The sequence below is a fragment of the Ictidomys tridecemlineatus genome, chromosome 1, assembly GCF_052094955.1.
Source record: "Ictidomys tridecemlineatus isolate mIctTri1 chromosome 1, mIctTri1.hap1, whole genome shotgun sequence".
Classification (NCBI taxonomy): Eukaryota; Metazoa; Chordata; class Mammalia; order Rodentia; family Sciuridae; genus Ictidomys; species Ictidomys tridecemlineatus.
The window spans coordinates 27,750,004-27,763,556 of NC_135477.1; the positions used below are offsets into that span (position 1 = coordinate 27,750,004).

General features: G+C 34.9%; 1 protein-coding gene across 1 annotated transcript in view; it reads left to right on the forward strand.

The window, feature by feature from the left end:
• Hpse2 (heparanase 2 (inactive)) overlaps positions 1-13,553 on the forward strand; it is a 629,942-nt gene that overhangs the window by 18,871 nt on the left and 597,518 nt on the right. The gene's annotated exons all lie outside the window — the stretch shown is intronic.

A 13,553-nucleotide genomic window follows, 5' to 3' on the forward strand; every position in this document is an offset into this window, starting at 1 on the left:
AAGGAAATAAGAATGTGGATAAGCTACAGAATAGAAGAATCTTTGCTAACTACTCTTCTTACAGAGGTTTAATACCCAAGATATATGAAGAACTCAAAAAACTTAATACCTAAAAAATAAACAACCCAATTAATAAATAGGCAAATGAACTAAATAGACATTTCTCAAAAGAGAAATGCAAATGGCCAAAAAATAAAAGAAAAAAAATGTTTAACATCATTAGCAATTAAAACTACACTGAGATTTTCTTATTCCTGTCAGAATCATAGCCATCAAGAATATGAACAATAATAAATGCTGGAGAGGACGTGGAGAAAAAAGGAAAATACTTACACTGTTGGTGGGATTGTAAATCAGTACAACTGCTATGAAAATCTGTACAGAGATTCCTCAGAAGGCTAGAGGAACCATATGACCCAGCTATACCACTTGTTGGGGTTAATCCTAACAAATCAGATACATGGATACCTATGTTTACAGCAACACAATCCACATTAGTCAAACTATGAAACCAACATTGGTGTCCACCATTGGCTGTATAAATAAAGAAAATGTGGTATATTTACACAATGGAGTTTTATTCAGCTATAAAAGAATAATGACATTATGTCATTTGTAGGAAAATGAATGGAATTTGAGAATATGACATTATGCAAAATAAGTTAAACTCAGAAAGTCAAGGGTCCTATGTTTTCTGTCATATGTGAAATCTAGAGAGGAAAAGGAAAAGAATGGTGTGGAGGAGATCTCATTAAAATTTAAGGGAAATCAGTAGACTAGATGAAAGGGACCAGGAGAAGGAAGAGGGACAGGAAAGGGGAAATACTAGGGAATGATACTGACCAAATTATACTGTTATATTGTTTGCATATTAAGAATATGTAACAATAGATCCCACCATTATGTACAACTGTAATATACCAATAAAAATATGGAGAAAAAATATATTTGGGTCCTAGACTAGTTAAATATATCTCTAGTATCAGCATTTCAATTAAAAAAAAAAAAACAACCTTCCCAGGTAACCCTAAAGTGCACACCAGAATAAGAACCTCTGGGTGAAGTGATTTGCCTGAGGCACCCTACCTGGTCTATGGTGGCATTTGGAGCTAGAGTCCAGGCATCAAGTATTTTAGTGATGCCTACACTTTTAATATACATATGTATTATATGGTGATCTAGTAAAAATGAGATGCTGTATTTCTGACAAACTTCTAGGTGATGTCTATGTTGCTGGCAAAGGGGAGAAGCAAAGCTTTGCTACTGGTTACTAATATTAGCATTTATGGGAGCCCAAAGGAAAAAATGTTTACTGGAAGACAGTAGCAAAATGGGGAGCTGGGAGAGAATTCTCATTCATTTTGCTTTAGTGATGATGGCAGGCCAATTAAAGGCCAATTAAATAAACATCCCAGCATTTTCCTAGGGCCATCCTAGACTTTTCTAGAGCTAAATAATCTGTTGCAGGTAGTTTTTGCATTCTTGAAAACCCTTTTAAATGTCAAGACTGTAAGATTTAATTTGTTTATCTGTCAGATAAGAGATGTGGTTGTAATTGTTAAATGGATCAGTTGTCAAACTTTTCCTCTTCTTGTTAAAGGGGGCTGAAACAGGAGTTCAGATCGATGAGAAATTTCAAGAAAGCCGTACATTTTCACAGTTAAATGTTATTTTCCTTAATTGCCTACTATGTAATTAGCATTTTACTATGTTTCCCTTCTAAGGATACAAAAATGAGTAAGACACAGTCCTTGTCCTGATACAACTTAGATTTTAGTGAAGAAAATGACATAAAATAGATAACGATATTGTAGGAATGTGAACAGACAAATTACTGAGGAAGAAGCAGTAATTGTAAGAAATATTTGAGGAATATTTTGTAGGTGTCCCAGACGAATTTATTGCTGTTATTGTTTTTGATTATTGTAAACATTGGTTAATGTTTAGATTATTAGAACATTGTTGATATTTCTAAAGGTTTCTTCTGTGTTTAGAATGGTTTTATAATTTTGAGATTAAAGATCCAGGTGATTCTCATCAGTTACATGCATAACTTTTTAAAAAATTAAATGTATTTCTTATGGAATATCAGTAACACCATCAGTTTGAATTTATTGAATAATTCCAAGGAGCTTGGCATTATGCTAAAAAATTTAAAAGCATTGGCTCATTTAAATTTTTTAACAAACAGCTTTATTGAAATATAATTCACATTCTATATAATTCACATGCCATTTAAAATTTACAGTTCAGTGAATTTTAATATCTTAACAGAGTTGTGCAACAATATGCCACAATTTTAGAGCATTTTCATCACCCTGAAAGGAAATTTTGTACCCCTTAGCCATTTTCTCATAATTTGTCTTTCCCTAAGACAATAGACAATCACTAATCTACCTTTTGTCTGTCTGGATATTTCATGTGAATGTAATCATACAATATGTAGTTCTTTGTTTTTGATTTCTTTTACTTAGCATGATGTTTTCAAGGTGCATCCTAGTTGTAGTATGCACCAGTACTTAGGTTCCTTATTGCTGAATTACATTCCACCATATGGATACACCACATTTTATTTATCCATTTATCAGTTTAATGAACATTTGGGTTTCTACTTTTTGGCTCTTATGAATAATGCTGTTATGAACATTTGTGTAAGCTTTTGTGTAGACATATGTTTTCCTTTCTCTTGAGTCTATACCAAAGAGTGGAAATATATGCAGGGTCTAGGGTAATTCTGTGTTTTGAGGAACTGACAAACTTGTCCATTGGCTCTACCATTTTATGTTTGAACCATCGAGGTATGAGGATTCCAATTTTTTCTACATCTTTCCAACACTTATTATTGTCTCTTTTTGATTCTGACCATCTTAGAGGGGGACATGAAATAGTATCTCATTATGTTTTTCATTTATATTTCTAAAGATGGGTAATGTTGAGCATCTTTTCCTTTGCTTTTTTGGTCATTTGTATGTCTTTGCCAAAATATTTATTTAAATTCTTTGTCTGCTTCAATTGTTATTTGTCTTTTTATTATTAAGATGTTAGAGAATATATATATATATATATATATATACACACACACACACACACACACACATATGTTTGTGTGTGTGTGTGTGTGTGTGTGTGTGTATTCCAGCTGTAAGTCCCTTATGAGATATATGACTTGCATACATTTATTTCCATCCCATGGGTTATTTTTCACTTTCTTGATTATGCCCTTTGGAGCATGATTTTTAAAAACATTTTTTTGATAATGTTTCATTTAATTTTCGTGATATTCCCATTTTATAGAAGAGGAATTCAAGGCTTGGGAATGTTAAGTCTCTGCCTAAAGCTCACATAGAAGCCAAGTGTGTGATATATACATGTAATCCCAGGTCTGGGGAGGCCAAGGCAGGAGGATGGCAAATTCTAAGACAGCCTCAGCAATTTAGCAGTTACCCTGTCTCAAAATAAAAAAAATAAAGAAAAGGCTGGGGATGTAGCTCAGTGATAGAGCACTCCTGGGTTCAATCCCTAGTGAGGGAGAGGTGGGAAAGCCCTTTATAGATAGTAGCAGAGCCAGGATATTATGTCCTCCCCTAACCCCGCCTATCCCAGCCATCTCAGGCAGTTTAACTTTAGCACTTAGTTCCTTATGCCTCCTTCAGATTACTTTTTCTAAAAATATGAACCCAGGGAACAAATGCTCATGGGAAAACATAAGCCTTCTAGGCCTCTTTTATTGGCTTTGCTTGTTGACAATGACATTGAATACAACATTTACCTCAATTTGAAAGTTGTGTTTGTGAGTACCTCAAAGGGAATTTTTTTTTCTCTTGCTGAACTCAGGGAAATATGATGTTTTCCTTTTGCCATGGACTTCCTGTCTTGTGCAGCAGAAGACAAAGGCCAGAAGTGGTCTATTTAATCATTGTATGATTATTTATCAGAGATTATTTAAAAAGGAATTCAATGCTAGAGACTTTTTTAAAAAATTTTAAACATCAGAAATTTATTGGTTGCTCAAAACATTACATTGATCTTGACATATATCATACATTTGTTTCAAATGGGGTATGAATTCTTATTTCCCTCCGTGTACAGATTGCAGGATTATACAGCCACGTTTATACATACTGCCAAACAAGTGTCTGTTGATTTCTGCTGCCCTTCCTATCCCTTTCCTATGCCCCCTCTCCTCCCCTCCCCTCCCCTCCCCTGCTCTCCCCTCCCTTTCCCCTCCCTCTACCCCATCTACCATAACTCATTTCTCTCACTCTCTCTTATTTTTTTCCTCCCCTTCGCCTCACATCCTCTTATATGTATTTTTGTATAACAATGCGGGTCTCCTTCCCTCTTCCGTGCAGTTTTCCCTCTCTCTTCCATTCCCTCCCACCTCTTGTCCCTGTTTGATGGTAATCTTCTTCTCATGCTCTTCCTCCCTGCTCTGTTTTGAGTCGTCCCCCTTATATCAAAGAAGACATTCGGCATTTGTTTTTAAGGGATTGGCTGACTTCACTTATAATCTGCTCTAATGCCATCCATAATCTGCTCTAATGCCATCCATTTCCCTGTAAATGCCATGATTTTGTTGTTTTTTAGTGCTGAGTAATATTCCATTGTGTATATATGCCACATTTTTTAATCCATTCATCTATTGAAGGGCATCTAGGTTGGTTCCACAGTCTAGCTATTGTGGATTGTGCTGCTATGAACATTGATGACGCTGTATCCCTGTAGTATGCTCTTTTTAGGTCTTTTGGGAATCGTCCGAGAAGGGGAATAGCTGGGTCGAATGGTGGTTCCATTTCCAGCTTTCAGAGGAATCTCCATACGGATTTCCAAAATGGTCGTACCAGTTTGCAGTCCCACCAGCAATGCACAAGTGTACCCTTTTCCCCACATCCTCACCAGCCCTTGTTGTGGTTTGACTTCATAATTGCTGCCTTTCTTACTGGGGTGAGATGGTACCTTAGAGTGGTTTTAATTTGCATTTCTCTGATTGCTATTGATGGTGAGCATTTTTTCATGTATTTGTTGATTGATTGTATATCCTCCTCTGAGAAGTGTCTGTTCAGATCCTTGGCCCATTTGTTGATTGGGTTATTTGTTTTCTTATTGTTTAATTTTTTAAGTTCTTTGTATACGCTGGAGATTAGGGCTCTGTCTGAAGTGTGAGGAGTAAAAATTTGTTCCCAGGATGTAGGCTCCCTATTTACCTCTCTTATTGTTTCTCTTGCTGAGAAAAACCTTTTTAGTTTGAGTAAGTCTCATTTGTTGATTCTTGATTTTAACTCTTGTGCTATGGGTGTCCTATTAAGGAATTTGGAGCCCGACCCCACGAGGTGGAGATTAGAGCCAACTTTTTCTTCTTTTAGACGCAGAGTTTCTGGTTTGATTCCTAGTTCCTTAATCCATTTTGAGTTAACTTTTGTGCATGATGAGAGACAGGGATTCAATTTAATATTGTTGCATATGGCTTTCCAGTTCTCCCAGCACCATTAGTTGAAGATGTTATCCTTTCTCCATTGCATGCTTTTATCACCTTTGTCTAATATAAGGTAGTTGTAATATTGTGGATTGGTTTCTGTATCCTCTATTCTGTACCATTGGTCTACCCACCTGTTTTGGTACCAGTACCATGCTGTTTTTGTTACTATTGCTCTGTAGTATAGTTTAAAATCTGGTATCGCTATACCACCTATTTCACTCTTCCTGCTTAGGATTGCTTTTGCTATTCTGGGTCTCCTATTTCTCCAGATGAATTTCATGATTGCTTTTTCTATTTCTGTGAGAAATACCGTTGGGATTTTGATTGGCATTGCATTAAACCTGTAGAGTATTTTTGGTAATATCACCATTTTAATGATGTTAGTTCTGCCTATCCATGAACAAGGTATATCTTTCCATCTTCTAAGATCTTCTTCTATTTCTCTCTTTAGGGTTCTGTAGTTTTCATTGTATAGGTCCTTCACCTCTTTTGTTAGGTTGATTCCCAAGTATTTCATTTTTTTTAGGATATTGTGAATGGGGTGGTTGTCCTCATTTCCATTTCAATGGAGAGACTTCTTCAGTGACTTTTTTTTTTTTTCTTACCTTCAGGGTATCTTTTTCTCTTTTCTGCCTTTTGGATTTTCCTTAGAAGTCTCATTTTGCTTAAGGTGGGGGAAAAATCCTATTTTGATATCCAGTATTTTCCCTAAAAGAATGTTTCTTTTAGTTAGTTCATGAATATAATAAAGACTTTTTGATGCAGCACCAACTTTCTTTCCTGCTTCTTTAACTCCTTTGTTATTTTCTACTTTGACTACCTGTTATTGTCCTATTCCAGACCTACTAAAATGGTAACCTCCTAAAATGACTCAGTGGCACTAACTTCTTTGAAAGGAAAGGAATAAACACTTCTTGAGCATCTACGTCTGCAAGGAAATTTATATATTATTTTTAATTGGACAATTAGAAATTGTTTGTATTTATCATATACAACATGATGTTTCAAGATGTACATTGTAGAATGTTTCATTTGAGCCAATTAACATATGGGTTACCTCACACACTTATTTTTTGTGGTGAGAACACTTAACATCTGCTCTCTCAGAGATTTTAAAGAGTATAATACATTGGTAGTGACTATAGTCATCTTGTATGAGAGATATTTTGAATTTTTTCTTATTCTAATCAAAATTTTCTATCTTTTGATCAACATCTCCCCACCCTACTACCCTTCATGTCACTCCTGGTAACCAAATTCCTGCTTTCTGTTTCTATGAGTTCAACTATTTTTAGATTCCACTTGTAAATGAGATCATGTTGTATTTGTTTCTCTTGTCTCGCTCATTTCACTTATACCGTGTCCTCTAGGTTCATCCATGTTATCACAAATGACAGGATTTTATTCTTCTTTTTTTAAGGCTAAATAATATCCATGTATATGTATATGAGATATATTTATATATATATATCTATATCTCTCTCTCACATTTTCTTTTATTTATCCATTGATGTATACTCAGGTTGAGTCTGTACCTTGACTATTATGAATAATGCTATAATGAACATAGGAGTCAAGGTGTCTCTTCAATATACTAATTTAATTTCCTTTCACTTTATACCCTGTGGTGGAATTACTGGCTCTTATGATAGTTCTATTTTTAATATTTTGAGGATATTTTATATTGTTTTATATATACGTCTGTGCTAATTTACATTCCCACCAACAACGTACAAGGGTTTCCTTGTCTCCATATCCTTGCTAACACTTATCTTTGTGTTTTTTTTTGGTGGTACTGGGAATTGAATCAGGGGCTTGCACATGCTAGACCAGTGTTTTACCACTGAGCTATACTGCTGGCTCTCATCTTTTTGTTGTTGTTTTAGGTACTGGGGATTGAATCCAGGGGTGCTTTACCACTGAGCTACATTCCTGTCCTTTTTATTTTTTATTTTGGGACAGCTTTGCTAGGTTGCCCAGGTTGTCCTTGAACTTGTGATCCTCTTGCTTCAGCCTCCCAAATTGCTGGGATTACGTATGGCATGTACCATCATTCTTGGCAGCTCTCATCTTTGTGATTGGAAATAGTTTTTCCAGCAGGTGTGATTTCACTGTGGGTTTTAAATTATATTTTTCTGATTATCAGTTATGATGAACATTTTTTCATGTTCTTACTGGACATTTGTATGTCTTCAGAAATGACTATTCATGTATTTTTCCTGTTTTTAAATTGTGCTGTTTCCTTGCTTCTGAATTGAGTTACTTATATATTTTAGATATTAACCCCAACCATATGTATTTATGGTTTGTAAATAATTTCTCCTATTATGTAGCCTCTCTTTTCACTCTGTTGATTATTTTCTTTCCTGTAGAAGGAATGTACCTTAACACAATAAAGGCCATATGTGACAAAATCACACAGTAGAGAAAACATTCAACCTTTGGCTTTCTGAGTCTGGCTTATTTAATATACCAGAAAGTTCCATAATTTCATTATTCTTTATGGCTAAGTAATATTTCATTGTGTATACATACCACATTTTCTTTATCTATTCACCTGTTGAAGGATACCTTAATTGGTTCTATATCTTGGCATTTGTGAATCGTGCTGCTATAAACATTGATGTGGCTGCATTACTGTAGTATGCTGATTTTAGATCTTTTGGATATATACTAAAGAGTGGTATAACTGGATTATATGGTGGTTCCATTTCTAGTTTTTTGAGGAATCTCCATACTGCTTTCCAGAGTGGTAGCACTAATTTGCAGTCTTACCAACCATGTATTAGTTAGTGTACCTTTCCCCCCCACATTCTTGCCAACACTTACCATTATTTGTATTTTTGGTAATTGCCATTCTGACTGGAGTGAGATGAAATCTCAGTGTAGTTGTTTTTTTTTTTTTTTGAGGTTTTTTTTTTTGGGGGGGGAAGGGTACTAGGGATTGAATTCAGAGGCACTTGGCCACTGAGCCACATCCCCAGCCCTATTTTGTATTTTATTTAGAGTCAGGGTCTCACTGAGTTGCTTAGTGCCTCTCTTTTGCTGAGGCTGGCTTTGAACTCAGGATTCTCCTGATTCAGCCTCCTGAGCCGCTGGGATTACAGACATGTGTCATGTGCCCAGCTTCAGTGTAATTTTGATTTGCATTTCCTTGATTGCTAGAGGTATTGAACATTTTTTTCATATATTTGTGGGTCACTTGTACTTCTTCTTTTGAGAAGTATCTGTTTAATTCTTCCACCCATTTATTATTGGGTTATTTTTTGTGTGTCAAGTGTTTTGAATTTTTTATATATTGTGGATATGATTGCAGTATCTGAGAAACAGGTGGCAAAGATCTCCCATTCTGTATGGCCTCTCTTCATGTTCTTAATTGTTTCCTTTGCTGTGCAAAAGCTTTTTAATTTGATTCCATCTCACTTATTGATTTTTTAATTTTATTTCTTATGCTTTAGGATTCTTGTTACAGAAGTTGGTTCCTGTATCAATATGTTGGAATGATAGGCCTACATTTTCTTATAGTAGTTGTAGAGTTTCAGAAGGTCTAATTCCTGTTTGATATATTTTAGGTTGACTTTTGTTCAGGATGAGAGATAGAAGTCAAGTTTCATTCTTGTACATATAGATTTCTAGTTTTCCCTGTACTATTAATTAAAAAGGCTATCTCTTCCCTAATGAATGTTTTTGGCACCTTTGTCTAGTATCAGATATTTGTATTTATGTGGATTTATTTCTGTATTTTCTATTCTGTTCTATTGGTCATTGTGTTTGTTTTGGTGCCAGTACCATTCTGTGTGATGCCTAAAGCATCAATTTAATTTTTTTTCCCCTCAGGATTGCTTTGGCTAGTCTAGGTCTCTCTCTCTTTTTTTTTTTTCCAAATGAACTTTAGAATTGCTTTTTCTAGTTCTGTAAAGAATGTCATTGGTAATTCGATGGGGATTACAGTAAATCTATATAATGCTTTCAGTAGTATGGCTATTTTAATAATATTGGTTTGGCTTATGCAAGAACATGGGAGATCTTTTCATCTTCCAAGGTTTCCTTCAGTTTTTTTTTCTTTAGTGTTCTGTAGTTTTCATTGTAGAGGTCCTTGACATCTTTCATTAGATTAATTCCCAAGTATTATACTTTTTTTTGAGGTTACTGTGAATGGACTTAGTTTTCCTAATTTCTTTCTTTTAATGTTTTTAGTTGAGGATGGACACAGTGCCTTTATTTTATTTGTTTTTATGTGGTGCTGAGGACCGAACCCAGTGCCTCACACATGTGAGGCAAGTGCTCTACCACTGAGGTATGACCCCAGCCCTTCCTAATTTCTTTTTTCAGTAGACTGTTGGAAAACTGGATGGCCATATTCAAAAGAATGGTATTATATCCTTATCTTAAACTATACACAAAAATCAACTCAAAATGTGCTGCAGACTTACATCTAATACCTGAAACTGTATTATTTATAGAATAAAACATAGGGTAAAATCTCTATGACATTGATTTTGGCAATGGTTTCTTTGTTACACTACAGAAAGTATAAGCAACAAAAGGAAACTTAGACAAATGTGCCTACATCAAACAAAATTTCCTGCACAAAAATGATACAACATCATGAAGTGGCAACCTATGGAAGTGGAGAAAATATTTGTAAACCATATATCTGAGAAGGAAATAGTATCTAAAACATAAAAGTAACTCCTTAAACTCAAAAGCAAAAAACCAAATAACTTGATTGAAAAAAATTGGTAGAAGGCGTGAATAGACAATAAATATTATCAAAGAAAATGTACTTATGGCCAAGTACATGAAAAGATATTCAACATCAGGGAAGTGAAAATTAAACCATGATGAGCTATCAGATCATACCTGTTATAATGACTACTATAAAAAGATGATAATGAGTGTTGGTAAATGTAGCAGAATTGTAACACTACACTGTTGGTGGGAATGAAAGATGGTGTAGTCTTTAGGGGAAATAGGAAGACTCCTTAAAAAATTACAAATAAAACACCATATGATCCAGCAATCCTGGATTTTTATCCAGGGTATTTATTGAAAACATCCTTGGTACTTATCCAAGAAAATTGAAATCAAGATCTGAAGAAAAATTTGCAATATCATGTTCTTTGTAACAGTATTCACAATAGTCAAGATGTGGAAACAACCTTAGTATCCATTGATTGATGAGTGGGTAAAGAAAATGTAGTGTATACATATAATTAAATATTATTCAGTCTTAAAAAGGAGGAAGTTCTACCATATGTGATAACATGGATGAATATGGAGTATATTATGCTAAGAGTAATAAACCAGTCACAGAACAATATTTAAAGATTTTACTGACAAGGTATTTAAGATAGTTAAAGTCATAGAAGCAGGGTATCAGGGACTGGGAGGAAGGGGAAAATAGGAAGTGCTATTCAGAATAAAATTTTATTTATGCTTTCTGATTCAAGGTTCTAGAGATCTGCTATACAACATTGTACATATAGCTAACAACATAGTATTCTATACTTAAATTTTTGTTTATAAGGTAGCTCTGATGTTAAGTGTTTTCACCACAATAATATAAAAAAGGTTTCAATCATAACAATATTATAAAATGCTAAATTTTATTAAATGTATATGTTAGGGGTTGAAAGTGTTGTTCCCTGTAACTGTTTTTGGCCTCCTAAATTGTAAGCACTATGAAAATAGAGTCCACCATACAATCAATCCACAAGCACATGAGAAAATGCTCACCATCTCTGGCAATCAGAGAAATGCAAATCAAAACCACCCTAAGATACCATTTCACTCCTGTAAGATTGGCAGCCATTATGAAGTCAAACAACAATAAGTGTTGGCGAGGATGTGGGGAAAAGGGCACACTTGTTCACTGCTGGTGGGACTGCATAATGGTGAGGCCAATATGGAAAGCAGTATGGAGATTCCTGGGAAAGCTGGGAATGGATCCACCATTTGACCCAGCTATTGCCCTTCTTGGACTATTCCCTGAGGACCTTAAAAGAGCACACTATACGGATATGGCCACATCAATGATTATAGCAGCACAATTCACAATAGCTAGACTGTGGAACCAACCTAGATGCCCTTCAATAGATGAGTGGATAAAAAAATTGTGGCAGCTATACACAATGGAGTATTATGCAGCACTAAGAAACGACAAAATCATAGAATTTGCAGGGAAATGGATGGCATTAGAGCAGATTATGCTAAGTGAAGCTAGCCAAGCCCTAAAAAACAAATGTCAAATGTCTTCTTTGATATAAAGAGAGCCACTAAGAATAGAACAGGAAGGAAGAGCATGAGGAAAAGACTAACAGTAAACTAAGACAAATGGGGGGGAGAGAAAGGAAGAGAGAAGGGAAAACATATGGAAATGGTAGGAGACCTTCAGTGATACACAAAATTATAAGAGGTTATGAGGGGCAAGGGGGTGGGGGGAAAAAAAGGGGAGAGAATTGAACAACAGCAGAGGAGGTAGAGAGGGAAGATGGGAGGGGAGGGGAGGGGAGGGGGGATAGTAGGGGATAGGAAAGGTAGCAGAATACAACAGTCACTAATATGCCATTATGTAAAAATGTGAGTATGTAACAGAAGTGAGTCTGTATTATGTATTTGGGGAGTTCAAAACCCAATTGAGTCGAATGTATGAAAGATGATATGTCTTGAGCTCTGTAATGTTTTGAACAATCAATAAAAAAAAATAAATAAAAAATAAATAAATTAAAAAAAAAAAAAAGAAAATAGAGTCCACATCTTTTATTTATTCCATACCCCATCCTCTAAAAATGGTGAACCATATAGTGGATAGTTGATACTTTTGATTAATAGATGGATCTATAATTTATGAAAAATAAGGACCTTAAAACTACACAGTGTAACTGATACTTTTAGTACTTTCTGTGTACCAGATACTGTGCTAAAGGTTTAATATCATTTGTTTCATTTAAATATTTATAGAATCCTGAAAGTTATTTCTCACATTTTAATGATCAGGTATATTTTTTCTTTTTATTTATTCTTTTTAGTTATACATAGCAGTAGAATGTATTTTGACATATCACATATACATGGAGTATAACTTCCCATTCTCGTGGCTGTACATGATGTGGAGTTACACTGGTTGTGTATTCATATATGAACATGGGAAAGTTATGTCTGATTCATTCTATTGTCTTTCCCATTCCCATCTCCTCTCACTTCTTCCCATTACCTTCCATCTCCCTTCTCAAATCTGGTGAGTGTCCACTTCCCCCCAACCCCCATCATGAGTCAGCATTCACAAATCAGAAAGAACATTTGGCCTTTAGTTTTTTTTGGGATTGGCTTATTTCACTTAACATACTGGCAAATGCCATAATTTCATTCTTTATGGCTGAGTATGCCCTTGTGAAGATATACCACATTTTCTTTATCCATTCATCTGCTGAAAAGTATGAGTTGAGCTTCATTGAACATTGATGTGGCTGTGTCACGATGGTATACTGATTTTAAGTCCTTTGTGTGTATGCCGAGACATGGTATAACTGGATCAAATGGTGATTCCATCCCAAGTTTTCTGAAGACTCTCCATACTGCTTGCCAGAATGTTTGCAACAATTTGCTTTCCTACTGACAATGTATGAGTGTAACTTTTCCCCCACATTCTTGCCAAAATTTATTGTTACTTGTATTCTTATAATTGTCATTCTGCCTGGAGTGAGATGAATCTGTGTAGTTTGAATTTGGATTTCTGTAATTGCTAGAGATGTTGAACCTTTTTTAAAAAATATATTTATTGACCATTTGTATTTCTGTGAAGTGCCTGTTCAGTTTTTTTTGCTCACTATTTATTGGGTTATTTGGTTTTTTTTTGGTGTGAAGTTTATTGAGTTCTTTATATATCCTGGAGATTAATGTTCTATCTGAAGTGCAGATGGCAAAGATTTTCTCTCATTCTGTAGGCTTCTCTCTTCATGTTCTTGATTGTTTCCTTTTCTATAAAGAAGCATTTTAGCATTTTAGTTTGATACAAATCCATTTTAGTTTGATACAATCCCATTTATTGATTCTTGATTTTACTTCTTGTACTTTA